This window comes from Numenius arquata, chromosome 1 (assembly GCF_964106895.1).
Source record: "Numenius arquata chromosome 1, bNumArq3.hap1.1, whole genome shotgun sequence".
Lineage (NCBI taxonomy): Eukaryota > Metazoa > Chordata > Aves > Charadriiformes > Scolopacidae > Numenius > Numenius arquata.
Genome location: NC_133576.1, coordinates 25290221 through 25314083, shown reverse-complemented (window position 1 = coordinate 25314083; position 23863 = coordinate 25290221).

Sequence of the window (23863 nt, the reverse complement as noted above, 5' to 3'; positions counted from 1 at the left end):
GGTGAATTTCACCTCTATGTCTGTGGTGTAGCAGATACAGAGAGATACTTGCCCTGTTGTAACTGCAAAGTATTGTTGGAGTAAATGCTTTTTGAGAGAAAAGTCACAAACTGTGAAGGAGAAATCTTAGGATGAATGGACTTACTCTTTTGTCATACAGTTGTCTATTAATGCATGTAATTAAAAAGGCGCAATTGCAATAAGTACAGTGTTCAAGTAATGCAACCTCAAGATTTTAGGCAGAGATTGGCTTTTCATCTGGCTCCTCAAATTTGTGGTGTTTGCTTTGGCTTTTGCTTCTCAGATAGCATTGATTGAGTAGAAAAAAAAAAAAAAGATGTTGTTTGCAATGAGCACTATCTTTCATGTGTAGACAGCAACAATTAATTACAGGATGAGGGTAATAAACATATAATGTTTATATCTAGTCAGACTGAAGAGAAGTATCCTTGAAATGTTCTCTTCAAGACAGTTGTCCACAGTGCTTACGGCAGAGATAACAGCATTTATTGGGCTATGAGAGGATTGCAACATTCCATATGTGGTTTCTCGGGATGATTTCAGTTCTGAGAGCATGTAGAGCACTGTGCGTGTGACAAACCTCTTTTGAGACAAAAGAATTCCCTTTACTATCATGTTTTACTAAATGCACATACAATATAATAGTTTTGTTCTTTAATCCAAAATGAAATATGAAATTGAAATCTAGAGACTGTACAACTCAACTGGTTGAGCTCAGTTGGTGGGTTTGTATTTTAAGCTGTGCAGTGTCTACAAAAGGGAGAAGACATACAGATTTGTTAGGAGGAACATGATGTCTGATATTCTGTTCCAGAGCCTTTGCTTGAGAAGCCATATTGGATTTACTTCCTTTTTATATTTAAAAATGATGTCCTGAACACTTGAGTGTTTAAATACTAGTATGATGTGCTGCTGCAGAGGCATTTTCCTTTCATATTGCTTTCATTCAATAAGATGCGCATTTTTCTGTATAAATGAACTCATATTCAGTACTGCAATTGATGAATTCTCCTCTTCTTTTCTTCCTGCTGTAACACTGGCAAGCAGTTCAGTTCGTCCAGGTGTCAGTCCTTTTAGTTGTGTGATCAGAATTTTCTAATGAGGGGAGGGAACTGTAAGAACTGCTTTGAAATCACTTTTCAAGTTCCAAAAAGAAAAAAAGAAAGCAAAGCCATCTTAAAATTAACAGCTGGAGTATTTTATTCTTTATGGCCTTTCAGAAGGAAAATAATAGAAGTGGATTTTTTTTTTTCCTTCTATGAGTGAAACCTTACACATATTTCCTCCCATTTTTCTCTCATGTTCACCCCTCATCTTTATAATAGAAATGTAATTCCTCTTCTGATGACTTTCCTCTGAGGTTTGTCCTCTGTGACGCAAACTTAGTTGGTTGACAAAATCTGTGATTCTCTTCAGTTTTGCTCTTCCCCCCGGCCCCGTGTCTCACCTTATTTTTGGTTAATCTTAATGATCTTCTTAGAGAGATTCTTTCCTTTTTTTTTTTTTTCGTTTTTTGCCCCTGAAGCCCAAGCAATTGAATGGAAAAATAAAGCCATGCCAAGTGATTGCAGGGTACTTAGGACAGAGTAGTGCCTGCACAAGGGCACTCCAGCCCACTGTGTGAATAAAAAGCTTGAGTGAGATATGTATTGCTAGGCTTCAATTATTGTTTTCTTTTGGCAATTGTGGGGATGGGGGTAGGGTTGCTCACGTTTAAACAATCGTTTAAATATTTTTGGGTGGGCTCCTTTTTTTTTTCTGTGAAAATGTTTCTGCCAGGAGCGACAGTAATTTTTTTTTCTTTCCCATCTTTCTGTCTTCCCCAAACACACAAGCCAGAAAGGAGAAAGTCCTTAACCATCCAGGCTTGCAGGATCATAGATGAAAAACTTTGTATCTGAATGGCTTCTGACCTTGCTCATTCGTCATAAGAGCCATTGACTCTTTCACCTATAATCTTGAGGAGAGTGGAACAGTACTAGATCAGAATACCTGGATAAATTCTTTGCTTGAAATACATTGTTTTCTCTAAAACACACCAGGAGAGCTTGTTTCCAGCTACAGGATACTTGAATCCCATTTGGAGTGACTTGACTTTGTAGGCTTTAATGGGGTCCACTTGGACAACACCGGGATATAGCACTTTTGCTAGGCAACTCTGATTTTTATGTAGTGAGTCATTGAGTGGCTAAAGCAGATGATAGCTGCTTTTTACTGAGTAAAAAAGTGTTTTGAAATGAGAAATGGGACAGGAAGATGCATAATACCTGGTGTCACTTCTAGACACACAAAAGTTCTCCAGATACAGGTTCGTCAGATAAGGATGGTATCGTTACAGAGATTCAAGCACGTGAAAAAATCCATGCTAGCCAGACTGCTTGTAGCATTGATGCTTCTAGTGAGCAGAAACAAATATTTGGCATACGAAGTCTTGTGACTGTTTGACTTGAAAAGGTAGTCCAAGTTTGCAGTAGTAAAAGCCTATTTTGTATTTATAGTCTTCAAGCAAGGAAGTTTTTTTGTGCTTAGAGAGTCTCTGTAGGAACAGAGAGTCTGTAAATGCATTGCAAGTTGGGATTGTAAACTGGCAGCACAGTGCAAAGCTGCAGTTGAGTGCCAGAACTTACATTTGTAGTGGAAACAGATTTTTGTATGCATTTGCTGCAAAATGGGGCATTCTGATATTTTAAACAGTAATTTCAAAACGCCCTTCCCTGGGTTTCATATGATGGCATTTAGATAGCCATTCAATTGAGTAGCAATTCAAAGGTACTTTACCTCCCTGAAGTCTCGAATGTGAAGCTAACACTGGAAGAAGGCACTCTGCTTGTTAGAGGAGTCTTAGCAGTATGACATGCTTTAATTCAAGGTAAAACTGAATGGCCAAATATCGAGAAATGATACAGCACTTCCTGGCTTTCTTCCTGAGAACCCAGCTCTTGGTGTCTGCAGTTCTGTCTCAAGGCTACCATGATCAATAATCCTCATGTACAAAGGAGAAGAAATGAATACTCTTTCTGAACTCTAATTCCATTTGATGGAGTGTCACCTGTTCTGCAGGAAGACTGCTTGCCCTTGTACAACAAATATCTTCTTTAATGTGCTGTTTAACAGCAACTGAGGGGAAATAATATCACACGGTAAAGAATTGCACTTTTATGAAGTAGCCATGGTTCTGATTACTCTGTTTCATTTCAGAATGGGGAGCTTCTCATTATAAAAGCTGAAGACAGCTTTGGCTTCCTTCAGCACTATGAAATGAAGGGGTCTAATCCAGTGACAATACTAAATGCACAGTTGCCTTCCACCTGAAATGAGAATGTATTTTTAGCTGTAATATCTTAATTTAATGACATCGCAACAGTAACGGAGGGACTAGGAATGCTATTATAATTCATTCATAGTTAAAAACTTATTTTTGCATGTAGGTGTCTGTTTGTCGGGAGTCTGGTGAAACGTGAAGATTTGAATGAAAGAATAAAGCTGGTACGGGGATGAATAGAATAGTTAAAGATTCCTTTGTAGCACTGTACAACAGTGCTAGCTATGAAGAGAGACTGGATATTAGGTTTTCTAAATGAGAACTTTGGTGTGCTTGTGGAAATTTGCTGAAAGACAAAAAATTCAGTCTTTCAAAGGGGCATAATAAAACCTACAGTGTTGACATTGTCTTTCTGCTTTCCAAGTCAGAGGCTTCCAGGTTTCTGAGCTTTGATCTTGGAGCCAGCAGTGGAGAGGCACTGCCTATTGCAGGAACATTGCAACTCTTGACATCTAGCCATCTTCACCAAATTTTAGTTTTATTGTTGTGATAGGGATTCTTTTGTCTCAACTGAAATTCCTTGAGGGGGTTTGTTTCATAAGCATTAGCAGATTTTTCCCTTGACTGAAATTCCGCCCTGAGGTGTTGCTGTTTCTTCCCTACATTAAGGTTGCATGAGGTTACTTTGTGCATATTCAGCTAAAGGTATTGCACATACATAATGTACTCACTATTTAAGGTCTTGGATATTGTAAATGAGACAGGAAATAAGAAAAACAGTTTAGCAGAATAAATATGCTGTTAACTGGGGAGCAAAGAAATAAGGTAAAGAATATGTATTAAAAGAAATAGTTTGCAATTTGTGTGTTTACAGAGCAAGGGAAACTCTGAGATACTAGGTTCCATAGCAAAGCAAAACAAAATGAAATAAAATTCTTAAAATAAGGGTTTATTACCAAGTCAAATATTAGTGTGCTGCTTTTAAATATGTTAATGTGAGTAAATTCAGAGACCTGAGGTTAGAACTTCAGAGATTTTTCACTGGTTTATACTGCCTCCAAATGGTATTTTAACCAAGTTTCCTAGCTTATGTGTTCCTCAGTTTCTCAAGTGAAGCTTTCAAGTGAAAAAAACAAAAGCAAACCCACCCACGCCCGCAAAGAACAAACAAACAAATCCCCAAATAATCAGAAAGTTCCCTGCCTTGTTGGGTGCTTGAGGTTTTAATGTTTGGGGTGTATTTTGTGATCATTAGATAAAATATACTGAATAAATGTACAGTAATAGATAATGAATTTCCCCCTTCTTCCTCTACTATTTCAATCAAGTATTGCTTGAGTAAGTAATCCCTAGTGTTGTCCCATTCATAAAAGGTATTTCTGACTGGGTATGGCTCAATACACAAAGGTATGTTCCTTTACTTTTCCTGCCCAAGAAATAGCAAATGTCTTGAATTTAATTTTTAGATTCAGATATTATTTTTTTCTGAATCCCCAGTCTACTTTATATTATTCAATATTCAATTTGTAGTTTTCACAGAACATTATTCAAGCTACAATAACCCTTCGCGGCCGTTGGCTTTTATTGTGCTGTCCAGGCTTCGTTCTTCTGATTACTGTCAAATATCTGCATTGTGCTATTTGGTTAGCTTTGGATAGTTCTCTTGTCAATTTTGGAGCTCACTAACACTTAAAGATCACAGGTGTAGTAATCCAGCACTGATGACAGGAATCTTTTTGTCTTGAATTTTCAAAAATAAGAATTTGTAAGAATAGAATAGTATGGCTACCAAAAAGCTTTGGCTCTGTTATGTCGGCTTCCTGAAAAAGAAATGCTGTACAGATAGAAAAGCTATTGTAGCAGAATGCTTTTCTGACTGAATTAATAGTGAATGCTCTTAAAAGCATCCTTCATTATTAATCCAAATCAGTTACTAATACACTGGTACAGCTAAGTGAAGAGTCACCAATAGTGCACTGCAAAAGGTAAGCAGCCATTAGAAGGACTTGAGCAATGTGTTTCCTAGGTGGCATTTGTAAACTGCCTGGTTTGAGCTGCTGCTTTGTGAAGCAGTATTCATGGAGCTGTGATATCTTAATCAGTTGCTCTTAAAATGAAGGTGATGCCAAGTGTTCGCTATTGCCACTTCACTATAGTAAAATAAGATCGAATAAATTGAGAGGAAATGAGTCAGTCTTTGTTTAAATACCCATTAGTGCACGATGCACAAAGCCTTGTCATGAGGGAAGTTGTTCCCTCTACTCTAGTGTCCTTTATGAGTCTCCTGGCTTCTATAAAATCAGCATGAAGGGTGGTTTTAAGTTGCCATGGAAGTTGTGTTGTGCCAAGACAAAAGGTAGACTCTTCTGGTAGAGTAATTTTAAAGCAGGTATCAGGGAGGTAGTGTTCTTTCAGTGCAAAGAAGTAGAATGTGTTATCAAGATGTGATAAAACAATATGTAGTTTTTATACCACTGTTTAACTGAAGCTTTTGGATTACACTGAAGCCACAGGTCTCAAGGCTACTGTTTTCATAAGCTTCATCTGACTGTTTGGATGAGAACATGGTTCCTTGTTTTTCTGCCTCATGAGATTTGGGAAGCTTACGTAAACTCCTCAGCAGAATTTGAAACTACTTGACAAGTTGTAATGTATATAGATCAGACCTTGCCTTATTTGGGGTACAGAAGTGCTGTCTAATCCTATGTTTGTGCAAGCAGTAGTGTATCTCTGTCGTTCAGACAATAGCTTCTCTTTTTCCAACAGCAGCAGCTGCTGTGAGAGACGGATGGGGAGGCCAAAAAAAAAAAAGGGAGAGCTTACAGCTGACAAAGCTGGAGAGCTGGAGGTGGGTGGCACTGTTGGCTTAGGGAGAACTGACACAGCAACTGCCCTGTGTACTTCTACTTAGTGTCAGTAGCAAGTCCATCTCTGGATAAGAGTATGCATACAAGAAAAGCTGAGCTGCCTAGGTAGCATTTCCTTCTTTAAGAGATATTCTTACGCTATGGAAAAAAGTTGCAAAGATGGGAATAGCCGTTGACCGCTTGTTCGGCCACTGTTTTTATATTGCCTTTAGAACTGACAAATCTCCGAAGAAGAAATAACTAAACTGGTTTAATGTTTTTAGAGAATCTCATAATCATTCAGGACTTCCTAATTAACAAAGTGCCAGAAAATGGAAACAGGTAAAGTAAGTTTAAGTATTCTTCTGTTCAACTGCAAAAAAGGGCAGATTATGTCCCCCAAATCTACCTTCATAGAACATACCGTTCTATAAAAGTATAGTGAGAGTGGGTGAAAAGACGTTCATATATGCCATCTATCAGGTAAACTCAGTTTGACACAGGTGTGTATATAAATATCTAGGGGTACTAAAGGTAAGCAGTGATAGAATTTGTCACCTTACAGAGTCTTGTACCAACCAAGTTGAGGGTTTTGTATTTTGCAATTGACAAGATGTAATTTTTTTTTTTTTTTCCCCTTGATGGTCTTTTTTGAGGGTGGATTTTATCTATACTGTGGCTCCTATAAGCACACTGGCTCTTAAGTCCTGCAGAAATGTTACCTCTAGTGCAATTTCATGTTACAGTTTATCTGGTATCTGGCCGCTGCAGATCCCCTTGCCTTTGACTGTTAGTTTTTATACCTTTCCTCCCCAAGTGTTTTGTAATTGAAAAATTAAAATGTAGCTGGTTTAATTTGCTGATTGAATGGAAATCTATCCCTCTTTTCAGGGTTCATTTTCAGGAACCAATTCCCCTGATGCCACATAGCAGCTATCTGACAGAGGGAAGCAGTGGGAGCGTTTCCTCTTGGGGGGAATCTTGTCCCTTCACATGATCTTTGTGCAGCTAACTTGCAGCCTGGCTTATTTGTTTTGGGGAACTGTGGCACCAATATGATGCCCTTAATTCAGTGGTGATTTTTTTTTTTTTTTTAAACTGACACAAGTGTGGGTTGCTGCTGAACAGGAAGGATCTCACGTTTCCATGCCCGTCCGGTGTTCCTTTTATTTGTGCTGCCACCTGCCCACCACCAAGCTGCTGCTAAATTGATTCTTGGTGGGAAGGTCAAGTGTACAGACATCAGGAGAGGATGGAAAGTCAAGAACTTTGTGTAATAACTTATATTTACTTCAGTTTATAACTGCTGTTTCTGGTCTGCTTGAAGTTCTCTCTGAAGAAGCAATCTGATATTAGTAAAGTATCTTTGGAATGGAGAAATGTTTTGCCTGATTGCTTCTGGTTCTGGTTTGATTTCGTGGTTTTGTGTTTGTAGACAGACACTGGTAGGAAGTCTAGAGTTCGTACTCATTCATCTTTTTGGGGCTGTGGTTTGATTAGGAAAGAATATCAAAAGAGTAAAAACAGGAAGAGAATGTGGAGGGATGATGATGATAATTATCATGATTATGTTTATTAGGTGGTTTTTTGGTGGTTTTTTTTTCTTTTTTCCCCCACTTCTTACTGTGGGTTTAGTATAGCCCTGAAATCTGATGTATCTTAAAAGTATAATAAAATCTGAGCATTTACCTGTTTTTGGTAGCATGACAACATTTCTGGAGACATTCTCTGAAGGATTCCCAATGGATATGCACAATTAAGGGAAGTAAGTAATTTAAGATGGAATATGTAATCTACATAGTGACTTCTAGAATAGAAAGCCTCTAAGTAGGGAGGTGATTGCTGTGCACATCACAGGAGAAGGAAGGCTGTATGAAAGCTATTTATACAATATACATATTCTCTGTCTGAAAGCTAAGTGAGCATATGCCTGGAAGCTGCACTAACAAAATAAACAGATGATATTTCTATTTAACTTTAAAATAATACAACTGCTGCCTCCAGTCAGTGTCATGATGAATGACTTCTGTGATCTGTATGCTGGACTAATGCAGTGTATTTTGTTCGGGTTGCTTTATAAACTATTTCTTGATGACTGGTTCAAGTGTGGTATGTGACTATACTTTGCTTGTTGCTTCAGATATTAAGGGATAGCTACACTCTTTCCTTCAGAAGCTGTGCTTAACACCTTATTCTCCAGTGCACACGTGATAAAATGTCTCAGGATCAGTCTGTTGAAGGAGTGGTTTGACTATTCTATCGGTCAATAGCAACCTGATATGTATTGGCTGTTTAGTATTTGGTATTTTCTTTCCACACACATGAAATGTTCGGCTGCATAAAGCTGGTTTTTCTTTTGGCTGGGAATTGTCAGGATTTGGTTGTTGGAACTATCAGGCTTAAGTCAGAAGAAAGATTTTATACAAATTGAATGTCTTACTGCAGGAAAAAAATTATTTTTAATTTTGTTTCTTGAAGAGTGGTGTGTCTTTGTTTCCAGTTCCCTCATTAACTTTCTAATCTTTTGGTTAATTTCGACCAATTTGACAGAAAGGCAGATGTATTTAGAAATTTTTCTGCAAGTTTCATGAAACTATGCCAGGGGAGGAGAGGGATCCTAGGAATGCTCTGAGAAGAAGACAATAAGATGGACTTACGTTACAGGCATTGGCAAGTTAACATAAATAAATCTATCCTTAAAATGTTCTAAACATAAGAAAAGCTTTGGTCAAACATAATATATGAAAACTTAGCAGACAAGCCTCTGTTCACAGCATGGCATGTTTAAGATAGTCCAAACTCTGGGTAATTTTAACATGTCTCTGTGTGACTTTTTAAAAATGCGTGAGAATTCTCAGAAAGAGCCAGTCTTTGTAGTCATTAGTATATTTGCTTTGCCAGCTGTAAGAGATTAAATGCTGTCCAGCATCACCAGACGATGCTTGTGACTGCAGTTCTCTTCAGGTATGTGTGAGATTTTTGGGTGGCAAAGGTGAACTTGCTCTTGAAAAGAAACAAGTGTGGGGGCAAACAAGTTCCAAGAGAAGGCAGCAGAATCTTTGGATTCAACTCTTCTACTCTTACCCAAAGTTACATTAGTAATGGTCTCAAATTTTTTACATTTCTATAATTAGTACATCAGAAGTATTCAGTGCTGTCTGCTTTATATGTCTGTAACATTCTCAGTATTCAAAGTGTTTTATAAATTTAATTAATACTCAGACACTCCTGGTGCACAAAACAGATTGAATTTTTATCTTCAATTACTTCAGTTGCTCTGTAAGATCTTTACTTCCATCTTTTTTGCTTCTACTCAGTATCTATAATCTGTAATACATTAAATCTGGCTAGTAAAGTTGATGTAATAGGTACAGGTTCTGTGCCCGTATTTAAAAAAAAAAACAACCCACAAAAAAAACCTCACACCAAAAAACCAACCAACCAAAAAAAAAAACCCCAAACCACCACCACTCTCTCACCACCCTCCCACCCCCCCCAATAATTGCTTCAGAAAACAGTTCTTAATCATAGAAAACAAGCTTTTGATAAACAATTCTACCAATTTTATTTCATGGGGTTTCCCAGGTTACCTTACAGGTAGCATAATAGGTATAAATACGCTGCCAGTGTGAGACAGAAATCTCTATAGAGCACAATGACAACTAAACTCTGCTATGTCAATGGCTGCTCTGGCAATCTGCTGGAGGCTTATTTGCTTGTCAGTTTATAAGCATACATTTTTGTATAATTTGCATAGTCTAATTATGTCTTTGGACTTCCAAATAAAATTAACCTTGTTCAGGCTCATTAAAATACATATCCTTAAAAATGGCTGTACTTCATAGTGCTATTTGAAAAAGGAAGCAAAGTGCTTTAAGCTATGGAATAAATTTAATTTTTTTTTTTTTGTGGGTACCTTTTTTTTTTTGTTTATATGAAGAAAATACCTGTTCTCAAATTAGAATAGTTAAGTAATGAAAAGAGCAGTATCAAGCAAGAAAGTTACATTATAGATTTACTGTTACTTTCTGCACTCTGGAAATAGAGTTCTATAGGTAGATGCTTATGTTGTCAGAATATGTAAATCAGGAAGGAGTCGGGTTAATTGTCAGTAAGGGACAATTTAAGATCCTTATGCATTAAAAATCTTTCATTGAATTAACTTAAAACAATTATTAATAATTTATTGTGGTATTGACACATACATCTCTCTAAATTCTGCAATCTCATGTTTTATTGTGAATACTATCGGCAAACATTTTCAGTAGATACATCCTAGATAAAAATCCGCAAAGGGTTATATAAATTATGTGTAAGTAGTTGATGCACAGTATTGAGGGGAGGAGGTGGTCTAGTGGACAAAAAAAAGATGCTTGAGAAAAGTGCAGTCTGCTGCAGTTATGAATTATTTCATATAAATATTGCCTATGGCATGGATATTTAAAGAGGGTGAAAAAGCCGAATATATTACGAGAGCTAATATTAACTGCTGTGAGCAAGCTATTGGAGCATGCTCAAGCAATTCAAAGAGGAGGGGACCGAACTTGGAAGCCTGTCTCAGATAATGTTTTTTCCTTAGCTAACCAGGCTCAAGCCACTTAGTCCTTTGAAGAATTAATATGTGTTGATTCTTATTGTAAGTAACGATAAAGAATTTTTCAGAAAATTGTGATTTTGAACAGTTTGCATAGAGCAGCCTTACGTTGCGCTTGGGAGATGCGGTCGATGTCCATCTGTGAGCTCGCCCCCCAGATGGCGCTGGCTGTGCTGGCACTCTCCTGCCGCTCTCTGAGCGGGAATCGCTGTGCTGGGAATTCTGATGGGGCTGTATAGAAAATGTATGCCTTTCAGGTGACTACTGGAAACCAGATGTTTTTGATAGGATTTTGATAAATGTATTGGGATCCATTGAGAATAAGATTTAACATGAAAATAAATAAAAAGCACCCAGGGGAGTAATTCTGTTTTATTTATATTCCTTAGCTCAGATACTTTTTTTTTAAAAATTTTTTGTTCTGTTCCTTTCTTCTAGCTTTCTTAATAAGAGCATTGGACAATTTATCCCCATGATGAAATTATATGAAATGTTTTCTGCCCTTTTTTTGAATCTAAAACCTTCAGCAATGCATACAGCACAACTGAATTTTCAAAGGAAAACTCTTTGAAGTCCTTTTTTCTTTTTTCTTTCTTTGTGTCTCTGTCTCCCCCTTTCTCCATCTCTCCCCCCTCCTTCTCTCTGTCTGTCAAGTTCAAGAGCAGCTCAGATGCCATGAATTAAGTGAAGCACAAAAGGGGAAAAGGAGACCCTTTTGAAGAACAAAGGCCTCCCATTAGGCTGCCGTGTTCTTTCTCTGACCAAAATTGCTCCCTACATGGTTTTTATTGCTGTCCACATGCTTGGCACATAAGGTAAATACAGTAGGACCCTCGTTACCTCACACTCTCTCTTCCTCTTCCCTCTTCAATAAATGTTTTGTCTCTTTGATGTCCCTAGTAATTCTTATACTGATTGTTCCCACCCTCATAAAAGCCCCAGGGGTAGTCATGGTGGTGGATAGCATTAGATACTGTGTAAATGCTTCCAGAAAAGAAGACAAACTGCAGCCAAAGAATTTATTTCAGGTGGAAGAGAATGGGAAGGAAATACAGATGTTTTCTTTTCTTCTCAACATGTTGCCTCTGTGCCCCAGCTACACTTAGTATCTCAGGGAAGTTGATAATTTCTTCCTGTTTCAAAAATAAACACGGAAATAGGGCTAAATCAGAATTATGAGGAGATGCATGCCACAGACTTTAAAGCTATAGAAATCTTCTCTTAACCTTTCTTGATTATTTATTTTTCTTTGTTTTGGACAGCTATCTGTTCCAGAGTTCTGGTGAAAAGTACCAGCTAAGGTTCAGACCTAGATAGGTTTAAAATGTGAATTTTGTAGTGCATGCCTTTTAAAAAGAAATTGGTCAGACCCTTCTTACTGAAGAGAAGTTTAAACGTAGCCCTGAAATGTATGCATGCATATACAAAAACTTAAACCAGTGTAAAACACTGTATCTTAAACCTAAAATTGCAAGAAAACTTTTTAGTACTTAAATGACAAAAATTGCTAATAGTTTAAAATGCATCTTTTGGGGAGTTGACTTTTATGGCAGAGTCTTGAAAGATGAAAATAACTGATGTGGGGTAGCATAATTATTGCCTAAATTTTCTGCAAATTTGCTGTAAAGCATACAAGTATTTATTGGAATTTGAAATTTATGTTCTCCCAACTTCTTTCCAAATAAATGATTTCCAAGGATATCACTTCGATTTGGTATTTGTGCTTGCTTTCATCTTCTAGTTCTGCATTTCTACTGACATGAAGTATTTTTATTAGCTTTTGTAACACAGTTAAATATGTAAACATTAATGGAATATGCCCTACTATTTTCATTTTTGGCACTGCTTCTTAATGCTACCACCTCACCTCCTGGAGTACATGCTTTTATGAGCATATACTGTTATAAACATAGCAATTCCAGAGAAAATGTCAACAAGGCTACTTAAAGAAATAACAATGACTCTTATCAGTCTATTTTGTAGATTACAAGGCAAGGAAAATCCACCTTGAAATCTGACTTTTCATGGAAAGTTGTATTTTTTCTTTTCCTTTTTTTCCCCGCTGTTGATCATCTTGCATAAGAAATTTTACAATAAATGCTATTGATTTGTAATCAGTTAGATTTTTCTTCACTCTGTATGTGAGCAAGGTTTTACACACGCCCTTCCCTGCAAAGGAATTAAACTCACTTTCCCATCCACTTGTAATTGGCCTACTTAGCATCCTGCTGTGTGGGGAGGGAGGTGATGCTGGCATTTAATGATCTTTCAGTATATAATTGGCTTATTTTGATCCATATTTTATGTAACAACGGATTGTCTAAAATGGAATCAGTAATTTCAGGTGTTCTGGTAGAATACTGTATAGGTAGCAGTAGTACATCTACTTGTGGTAGATGTGGATGCTGTGATTAATGGCAGAGGCTACAGCTGCCTAAGTGTGGAAGATGAACCTTTGTTCTGTCTTCCCCCTCCCCTTTACCATGCACCATTTGTCATGTAGCCTCTCCTATTGTCATTTAACCTATGTCCTCTTACTCCATCATGGAGCTGTACCTGTAATATCTTCCCCAGCCTCACAAATCTGAGCCAAACCCTCCCTCCCCATCTGCCTGTGGGGATATTCTGTTCACTGATCAGAGTGATCTTTGGTTGATGCTGGGAGCAGATCTGCACCCTGGCCCTGAGCAGCAGGTGAAGATCTTGACTGTGTCAGGATGGTCACAGCAGCTGCTGGAAGTAGGGTGAGGAGATGCAGCTGCCACATCCCTGGTTTAGATACAGCAACTGTTGATTAGTGTTAGCTACCAATCACTAGCATAGAGATGTTTTTGTTGGGAATTGTGCTGTGTACTGAGTGTAATGCACATATCACCGCTGACAAGTCTGTGAACCGCTGGACTAAAAGGCTCCGGTTGGATAGAGTAAGAGGCAGAGTTTCTGAGGTAGGATAAGGCTGTATCATGCAATTTAGTAATATGATTTTAATACTACTTGGAATGTCTAGAAATATGAAAAGGAACTTACATATAAATACATTTTGCCAACACAATAAATAGTGGGTGGCAGCTTCTGAGTATTCCTTCCAACACTAATAGGAGAATGATTTTCCCGGGAACATCTTGTTGATAACTTGTGTTTTTAAATTCCATCAGATTTTATTCTTCCTCATCTTTTTTCTTTTAAGAACACATAATGTACAGCCAGAAGGGACCACTGTGAATTTTCAATTGTATGTCTGCCGGTCCAAAACAGACTTAGGGCCTGAATTTTGAGTGTTATTTGGTAGTTTCTGTATAAAGACCAGTGACGTAGTAGAAGACTTGGTGGCTTCAACTGAAGACTTCTTAAATAAGTAATGAAAGAACATATTAGCAAGAGGCTTAGTTTTAATTATTTGAAACTGTGTTCCTTACATAGGAACTGCAACTTTTCAGCAATAGTCCTGAATGCCTTGAGGTAGAGCCCACAATGGAAAACATTTAGATTGCTACTCTTGAAATAAGATGAACGTTTTTAAGAAGCGGTGATGTCTTCAGAATGATTTTGCACCACTATGTTGGCACTTGCAAAACCAGATTTCAGTAGCGATCCATGTCATAGCTTCAAAAAGCACAGAATGTGACATGCAGAGATGCTAATCTTTAAACTAGCTGAAGTACACCTAGATCTGTTCTTGTGAAGGGTTGTGAACATGGGACTTGTGAAACTGCAGGTTTCCTGGTGAAAATTTAGATGCTTTTATGAGTCTTAACAGTACACTTCAAGACTGTGGTGCATGAGAGATCCTGTTTTTCCTGCCTTCAGGTGTGTACTTCTGCCTGCTCTTTTATCATTTGCCTCTGTGCTGGTATGGCTGAAACTTACCCTACATGAGAAGAATCCTATTCAGTTAGAGCAGCGATGATCTTACCCTCCTCATGACAACACAGGCCCTCAAGTTGATTGAGAAATGTTGAGAATGGGGGAGGGAAAAGCTCAACTGTTCAAATGGCAGCCCCTCTTCCTGAGACAATGGTGAGGTCACAGAGTGCCATCAGCAGGTGGCTATGATGTCACCAAATGCCTCTCTAGCCTCCATGCCAGTTTTTTTTACCTAAGGTCCTTCTGATTCCTTGGGAGAGGTTTTTAAAACAGGTTTTTGGTTTTCAAGTATTTTAATTTGAGCACAGCTTTTGTAAAGATTGTCACTTTGCCACTGTATTTTCAAGATCTCAGCATTCTTGTATGTCTGTGATACCCTGAATGCTCTACAAGTGCCAAGCTACCATATGTGCCTGAGCTGTACGGACTGAATATTTGCTACTTTGATCAAAAGGGTTTTCTATATGTAAAACTTTCTCTTGTAATGTGAAAATGGAATTTCTTTCTTTTGCACCGACACTGCCAGAAGTTTCTCAGATTTGTCTTCATTTTGGACTCTTGGTCATTCAGGAAAGGCTTGCTTATCAGAGCTCTGAAATACTAGGTTGGTTGTTCTAGTCATTGAGATTCTCATGGGGTCGGTCCAGGATAAGTAGTCCATTACATCATCTACTCCTTCCCAAAGGGCTAATATTTCTTATTAGATTCCTAGTAGAGCTTTGAAGCCGTATAACTACTCTCATCCTCATCACACAAAATGTAAAATTTATTGAGTTAAAACAAATATGATTTTCTGCTTTTTCATTCTTTGGTTTGCCGACAACAATAAGCAAGGCTCCATATGCTTTGAACTGTAGCTAGCACTCTGAGTTCTCTGCCATTGGAATGGGCTCTTTTTCACTAGCTTGCTTTAGGTTATAATATGAGCTTATTCTTTTTAAGTTTAACTGCCTTCTGTTTAGCATTTCTTTCAGGCAGTAGCATAAACTGGAAACTTTTGCAAAAAGATTGTGTTGCATGTTAGATTTTGAACACAGAGCAAAACTGACTTCAAAGTTTATTACCATTCTGCTGTGTTAAATCAGGCTCTTATCAGGCTTGTGTAGAGGAGGGTTTGCGTATTGACACTCTAAGGGCAAAACAAAATATTAAATTAATTAGAAATTGATGTAGCAAAATCTGTTCAACCACATTCAGTAAAGAGTCCTCTTTGATTGGTGAAGATTTCAGGCTACAGTGGTTTAGGAAATGACCACCTGTCTGTTTTGCCATGACAGTGTGGTCTATCATAGAATCATAGAATGGTATGGGTTGGGAGGGACCTTAAAGATGATCTAGTTCCAACCCCCCTGCCATGGGCAGGGACACCTCCCACTAGAGCAGGTTGCTCAAAGCCCCTTCCAGCCTGGCCTTGAACACTTCCAGGGATGGGGCATCCACAACTTCCCTGGGCAACCTGTTCCAGTGTCTCATCACCCTCCCAGTAAAGAATTTCTTCCTAATATCTCAGCTAAATCTATCCTCTTTCAGTTTAAAACTATTACCCTTCGTCCTATCACTATACTCCCTGATAAAAGGTCCCTCCCCATCTTTCCTGTAGGCCACCTTCTCTTCTCTGTGCTGAACAACCCCAACTGTCTCAGCCTGTCTTCATAGGAGGGGTGCTCAAGCCCTCTGATCATCTTCATGGCCCTCCTCTGGACTCACTCCAACAGATCTATCTCTTTCCTGCACTGAGGACTCCAGAGCTGGATGCAGTACTCTAGGTGGGGTCTCACCAGAATGGAGTAGAGGGGTAGAATCATCTCCCTCAACCTGCTGGCCATGCTTCTTTTGATGCAGCCCAGGATGCAGTTGGCTTTCTGGGATGCGAGTCCACATTGCTGTCTCACGTTGAGCTTCTCATCACCCAACACCCCCAAGTCCTCCTCAGCATGGCTGCTCTCAATCTATTCTCCTCCCAGCCTGTATTAGTGCTTGGGATTGCCCTGACCCATGTGCAGGACCTTGCACTTGGCCTTGTTGAACTTCATGAGGTTCACACGGACCCACCTCTTAAGCCTGTTCAGGTCCCGCTGGATGGGATATCTTCCCTCCAGCATGTCAATCGTGCCACACAGCTTGGTGTCGTTCACAAACTTGCTGAGGGTGCACTCAGTCCCACTGTCCATGTTGCCAACAAAGATGTTAAGAGCACTGGTCCAAGTACCAACCCCTGAGGAATGCGATTCATCACTGGTTTCCACTTGGACATCGAGCCATTGACCAGAACTCTTTGAGAGTGACCATCCAGCCAATTCCTTACTCACTGAGTGGTCCTTCTGTCAAATCAATGTCTCTCCAATGTAGAGACAAGGATGTCATGTGGGAGAGTGCCAAATGCTTTGTACAAGTCTGGGTAGGTAATGTCTGTTTCTGTTCCCTTGTCCAACAATGCTGTAACCCCAATGTAGAAGGCCAACAAATGTGTCAGGCACGATTTGCCTTTAGTGAAGCCATGTTGGCTGTCACTGGTCACCTCTTTATTTTCCACTTGCCTTAGCATAGTTTCCAGGAGGAACTGCTTGATGATCTTGCCAGGCTTAGAGGTGAGACTGGCCAGCCTGTAGTTCCCCGGGTCTTCCTTTTTTTTTCCCCTTTAAAAAAATGAGGGTTATGTTTCCCCTTTTCCAGTCAGCAGGAACTTCACTGGACTGCCACCACTTCTCAAATATGAGGGATAGTGGCTTGGGAACTTCATCTGCCAGTTCCTTCAGGACCCACAGATGCATTTCATCAGGTCCTATGGATTTGTACACTTTCAGGTTCTCTAGATGGTCTCAAACCTGAGCCTCTGCTACAGGTGGTGGTTCCTCATTCTCCCAGGCCCTGCCTTTGCCTTCTGTGACTTGCGTGGTGCGGCTAGAGCCCTTGCTGGTAAAGATCAATACAAAAAAGTTACTGAGTACCTTAGCCTTGACCATATCTTAGGTAACCAGGTCTCCTGTTTCCTTCTGGAGAGGGACCATGTTTTCCCTAGTCATCCTTTTATTGCTGACGTACCTGTAGAAGCTTTTCTTGTTGCCCTTGATGTCCTTGGCTGGATTTAACTCTATCTGGGCTGTAGCTTTCCTAACCTGATCCCTGGCTGCTCGGACAATTTCTCTATATTCCTCCCAGGCTACCTGTCTTTGCTTCCACCCTCTGTAGGCTTCCTTTTTGTTATTGAGTTTGTCCAGGAGCTGCTTATTCATCTATGCAGGCCTCCTGGTGATTTTGCCTGACTTCCTTTTTGTTGGGATGCATCGTTCCTGAGCTTGGAGGGGATGATCCTTGAATATTAGCCAGCTTTCTTTTGCCTCTCTTCCCTCCAGGGCAACCTGCGAAGGTATACTCTACCAAGCAGATCCCTGAAGAGGCCAAAGTCTGCTCTCCTGAAGTCCAGGGTAGTGACCTTACTGTGTGCCTTCCTTGCGGCCCTAAGGATCTTGAACACCACCATCTCATGGTGACTGCAGCCAGGGCTGCCCTTGAGCTTCACATTCCCCATGGGCCCCTCATTGTTGGTGAGAACAAGGTCCAGCATGGCACCTCTCCTTGGTGGCTCCTCTATCCTGACTGGCCCTTAGAAAAGAGAAGACAGGACTTCACGTGCAAACATATTACCTTATAGTAACCGCTTACTCTGAAGGGCGTACACTAACTGTCCATGTACAAGAACAGTCAACACGGTTTTGTCTGTAAACTTTTATTAAGGGTAAAGCTAATCTGAGTTATTTTGTACAGCTGCAAGCACACAGCTATCTAATGCAGGTTAGCAACACGCTATAACTTGTGGTGCTAGAGACTTGGCTGCTTTTTTTTTTTTTTTTGGTGTACCATCTGCTGGATTAGAAAAAAGAATCACTGTGTTTTCCATGTGTTTCTGTTTCTAGAGTCATCAGGAATATGAGGACAGGTTCATCACCTTGACTGGACATGGGAGTGCTGGCTTCTGCCCCTAGCTCTGTTGTGTTTGGGTTTTTTTGCTTGTTTGGTTTGTTTGGGTTTTTTTGTTTGGTTGGTTTGATGGTTTTTTTTTTTTCCCCTATATGACCTTGGTCAGTCTGTTTCATTATAGCATTCGTTCCTTCTTTTCATCACCCCCACATTTGTATTGTTTGAGATTGAGACAGTGGCAACCAGTTCTGGAGCTTTTGGACATAATTGATAAGATTAGTCTTGATTTCATCTTGTCAGTTTGGTTTCTTTTGTCTCTAGTCACTTGACTCTGATCTCAGCAGTACTTGGCCGTGGTTTTCAGGTCTGAGTGGTCTCTGAAAATTACAGCAATGCACAATCGACCACCCCAGTTCAGATTACTGGTATCAAATCCAGTGAGCTATTCTCAAGATAGCATACTTTGTTTTAATGTGAAATATGTTGTTGTTGTTTCTTCCAAAAAAGCCTGCCCCAACCTAATCCACAAACCAAATCAAAAAAACCCTCAAACAAAACAGAAACAAAAATCTCTGCTATACCAGAAAATCCTCCACCAACTCTAATTCTTCATCTTCGATGTTTATTTTTCTTATTAGTTCTCACTGACACAGTCTAGGTTATTCTTACTCATTATAACCTATTTGGTTTCACCACCCTTCCAGTTTTTTTGGTGCTGCACATCTGAATGTAGAGATTTTTAAAGACTTACCTTGCATTTAGAACTATTTCTATGAGATCTTCTCTGTTCTGGAACTGGAATCAAGCTATGTGTCTCTGGTTTAAATCATTGTCACTGCAGCTGCAGTATTTGAGAGCCTCATGATCTTTCCTTACAATATCCTGTGAGACAGGAAGGATTTTTATAGATAATAAACTGAGGCTCTAAGGGCAAATCCATAAAGATATTTAGATATACTTCTCTGTTGTTGTGGCATTACCTTGTTAAAGGTACCATAAGGGTCAAACGAATATCTAATTATCTCTTGTGGATTTTCTCATGATTTGCTTGTATATTAGAAATGGGGACGTCTGAACCAAGGTCTCCTGTGCCCAAAATTTACTAACTTTATTAACAGTGAGCATTATAGTTGGGTTTTTTTTTTGGTTGGTTTTTTTTTTCAGCTTCTAGGAACATTTACCCTTCCATTGAAATTTCTTGCTGCAAGGAATGGTAGTAGCAAAGAAAGCCATGAAACCTGTATTCTGATTAGATTTCTTCCCTTTTCTGCTTACCGTGACACGATAGTCTTTCCAGATAGGATGGGACTACTGCCATATTCTAAACCTGTTTAAGTTGGATCTTTCCTTCTGTATGTATCTTCCTGCCTGTACTTCATTTTCAGACCAGGAGTCTATTGTGTTGATTTTTGGATGTGTGTAGCATTAGAATTCAGGAAGATCCATTCTCAGGAGAAGGTTTTAGATGTGGAGCACTTCTTAAAATGTAGCCCTAGCCTGTTAACTAGAGAGATGTGGGGTGTCTATGCTTATCTTGTCCAGAGAAGTTGTGGATACCCCTTCACTGGAGGTGTTCAAGATCAGGCTGGATGGGGCTTTGAGCAACCTGATCTAGTGGGAGGTGTCCCTGCCCATGGCAGGGGGGTTGAGACTAGGTGATCTTTAAGGTCGCTTCCAACCCAGATCATTCTATGATTCTATGATCTGTTCTCCATGGTTTATGTTTAGTGGTCATTGCCCCCCAGTTTTCTTCTGAGTTGTGTATTTGTATGAGTGTATATTGTAAAAATTGTGTTGAAGTACCTGCCAGTATTCTTGGTGAGGTCTAGAGAGTTGTATAAATGACTTTTGCACTTTGGAGCTGCTGCATGAAATTCATTGTCTAGTATTAAGCACTCTGATCCCAGATTTTGTTTCTGGGCATAATACCCATGTGGGAAGAGAGTAGTCCTGCAGTACGCAATTTTACATTAAATTCTCGTGGATATCTTCCTTATCCATACTTAATTAACAGAACTAGTTACTCTTCCAGATAGATCTACATTTCCTGGTGTGTATTAACGTACGGTATAAGAAGGTGGAAAGGAAATGTAGGTGTCATGTTTGTGGCTGCTTATCAGCCGTTAAGTCTAAATGCTCAGCTCTCCATGGGAGTTATGGGCAGGGCCCAAACAGTTCTTTTCCCCAGAAGGCGTAATTTTCTCAGCTGAGAGAACATAGGTTTCCTAAACAGAGAATCACTGCTGACAATCCACTTCAAAGAATTAGTTAGTGAGCAAAAATCCCTGTCTTCTGGCTTACCAGTGCACATTGAACACTTGTGTGATCCTAGGCAACTGAAAAGTAGCGTTCATGGTTGTGCTTGCCTTTAGGAGAAACATGTATGCTTTCTTCTTGCAACCCTCTTTGAGGCCAGTCTGCTTTTCCTTAGCCAGAGTGCTGCTTACTTTGTCTTTGTTGTGGTTTAACCCTAGCCAGCAACTAGGACCGCACAGCCATTCACTCACTGCCTGTCCCCCAGTGGGACAGGGAGAAGAGGGAGAGAAAGGGAAAAAACCTCATGGGTTGAGATACAGACAGTTTAATAGAATAATAATGGAAGAGAAAATAATAATGATGATGATGATAATAGAAAATACAAAATGAATGATGCAATGCAATTGCTCACTACCCAATGATTGATTGCCCGGTCCATCCCGAGCAGTGATTGCAGATTCCTGCCCGCCAGCAGACCCCGATTTATATACTGAGCATGGCGTCTATGGTATGGAATGCTCCTTTGGCCGGCTTGTCCTGTCTATGCTCCCTCTCAGCTTTTATGGGGAGCTGAAAAAGTCCTTGACTAATGTAAACATCACTTAGCAACAACTAAAACAATGTGTTATCAACATTGTTCTCATACTAAATCCAAAACACAGCAGCTACTAGGAAGAAAATTAACTCTATCCCAGCTGAAACCAGGATGGTCTTCCTTCAGAAAATTGCTACCACTGTTGGCTGTGCAGGTTTGTTCTGCTAACACAGGCTGGTAGTCTCGGGAGAAGAGAGAGACTTGCAGTTCTAATCTCTCCTTGCCTTGCCTGTGGTCAGGCAACTGATTGTTTTTCTGGTTTTGTTCCTCCGGGTGGCATCTGTCTTCAGGAAAAATTTCCTTCAGCGAAGTGCAGACTGCTGAACTGTGGCTGTCTCAGTATTGCTGTTTCTGACTGCTACGCTGAATTAATTATGTGAGCGGTTATGATGTAGGTGCTTGAAATGTTTGTGGCTGTTCAAAATGGAAAGGCTGCTCTCAAATGAATTTCTTTCTTTTCCTCGGCAGCCTTTTTTGTTTGTTTGTTTTTAGTTTACTCTTTTTTTACTTTTTCCTGAATAGTAAGATTTCTTATTTTTAGTGTGTAGAAATTGTTTTTGTGCCACTTGGGATGCCTTTCCTGTTTTTAATGTCTTTTGTGATTCTCAGTATTAGAAATGGTTCACATGCCTGCACAGCATTTTGCTCCATCTTTTAAGGTTTACCTCACCTTGACTTCTCTGTTGTATATTTTTGTTTAATACTAATTGTTTCTTTGTTGCTCAAAATGTTATATGTTAGCTCTGTATAATTGATCAGTATTACCTGAAGAATTTTCTAAAATTCCTATTTTAAAGGACTGAAAAAAAGGTGTTCTTTAAAAGATTGGGTTAAAATTGCTCAATGTACAAAATTAAAAATATGTGAACAATGTGGCTGTACACAGCCAGATGTTGCAAGATCAGCATGAGCCTGACAGAGCCTAGAAGAGATTCTGCTCTTGCTAGGTAAAGACTTGAACAAATACATGGGACTTGCAGTGTTCCCCCAAAGGCCAAAATAAATGAATTCTCTCAAATCAGAGAGTGATTTCTCTGGAAAAGTTTGCTCCACTGAGAACACCTTCTCAGCATCTCCTGGGACTTGTACCATAAAGGTCTTCAGTTCAAAGCATGCTGGAGTTTGCACGGGGCAAGGGTAGAGAAATAATTAATCCAGTGAAGATTGCAGACTTGAGTTATCTTGTGTTTTGTAGAGGAAAAAGTGCTAATGTGGTTGTATTCCATGCTAGTTGAGTTATCTTACTGTTTTCTGTTGAAATATTCTGGTAATAAGAATGGGAGAGCTTTAAATGTTCACTTTTTTGTTTTGATTCATTTTTAAGAAATTAGGGTTTTCTGGGCTGGGACAGTGGTTTATGCTATTCATACCCGTAAAACTGAAGTTCTTCATAATATAAAAGTCAACTTACGTAATGGCAAACAATCTTCCAAATACAAAACAAATATGTGTTATACAGTGTTTGTATTGCTTTGCCTAGAGTAAGCTACTGAGATGCTTCTGCTGCTCAAGAGCTTTACTAGTCAGTGTCAGAGTAAAGTTAAATAGGACTTGCAGGTAGTCAGAGCCTATTTAGATATTAAACAAAAAAGTAGCATCACTTTCATTCTCCCTTTTTGCTCGTAGGGAAATCATGACTAAAGACATAAGCTAAAAGTATGCTGTGTACAAATGGGCAAAACGCTATTAAAATAACAGGAACATATCTTACTGTTTACTGGTGCATAAAATATACAGTGTAATGTATTGTAGTCTGCCTTCATAGGTAACAACTGTATTTTTTCAGGTGAAAACTGAACACAACTGAACTGTTGTGCAGCAGACACTTAAAGCATTACTGGGACAGCTTTGCCTACTCTACTCCTGCTAAATTATGTAAACTGCACTGAAATTTAGCTTTTGTGGAAAGGCGTGAGCTGCAGTTTTAATATTATTTTTTCAGATGTGTTTTGAGTTTCTGATGAGCATAGAAGTTCCAAGTGCCAGTGCTGCTTTAAAATTAAAAGGAATTCTTTAGCATTTCAACGCCTGCTATTTACAAACGTGTTGCTCCAAATAAAGCAAGGGAATTCTTTTACTCCATTTGAGAGAATTTCTTGAGGAGGAACCTGTAAAAATGGTGTTTGTGTAAATTTCCTCCACTTCATGGGCAAGGTGGGGAAGAAGGGAGGAATGGAAGTTGCAACTTGAAAATGGATATTTTCTTACAGCTAATAAAATTACTCTTCAGGTCACCAGAGCTGCGGAGTCAGCTGTTGTGTCCAGGATTTTGATTAAATTGGAGCGCAACATTTTCTTTTCCCCTTTGTGTGAATCTGGTTCTTTGAGGCATGCCCTCCTAGAGCACGTACTGTTTCAGCCTTTATTTCAAGCATTTCCATGCTTTGTACTTGCTTTGAGCCGTAGGAATTTTTGCCTTACACCTTGACCTCAGTGTACCGTGCATTTGTGAAGCTGATAAGGTAGACTTAAGAGAATGGCCTGTCCCTCGAGTTGAGGGTGAGAGG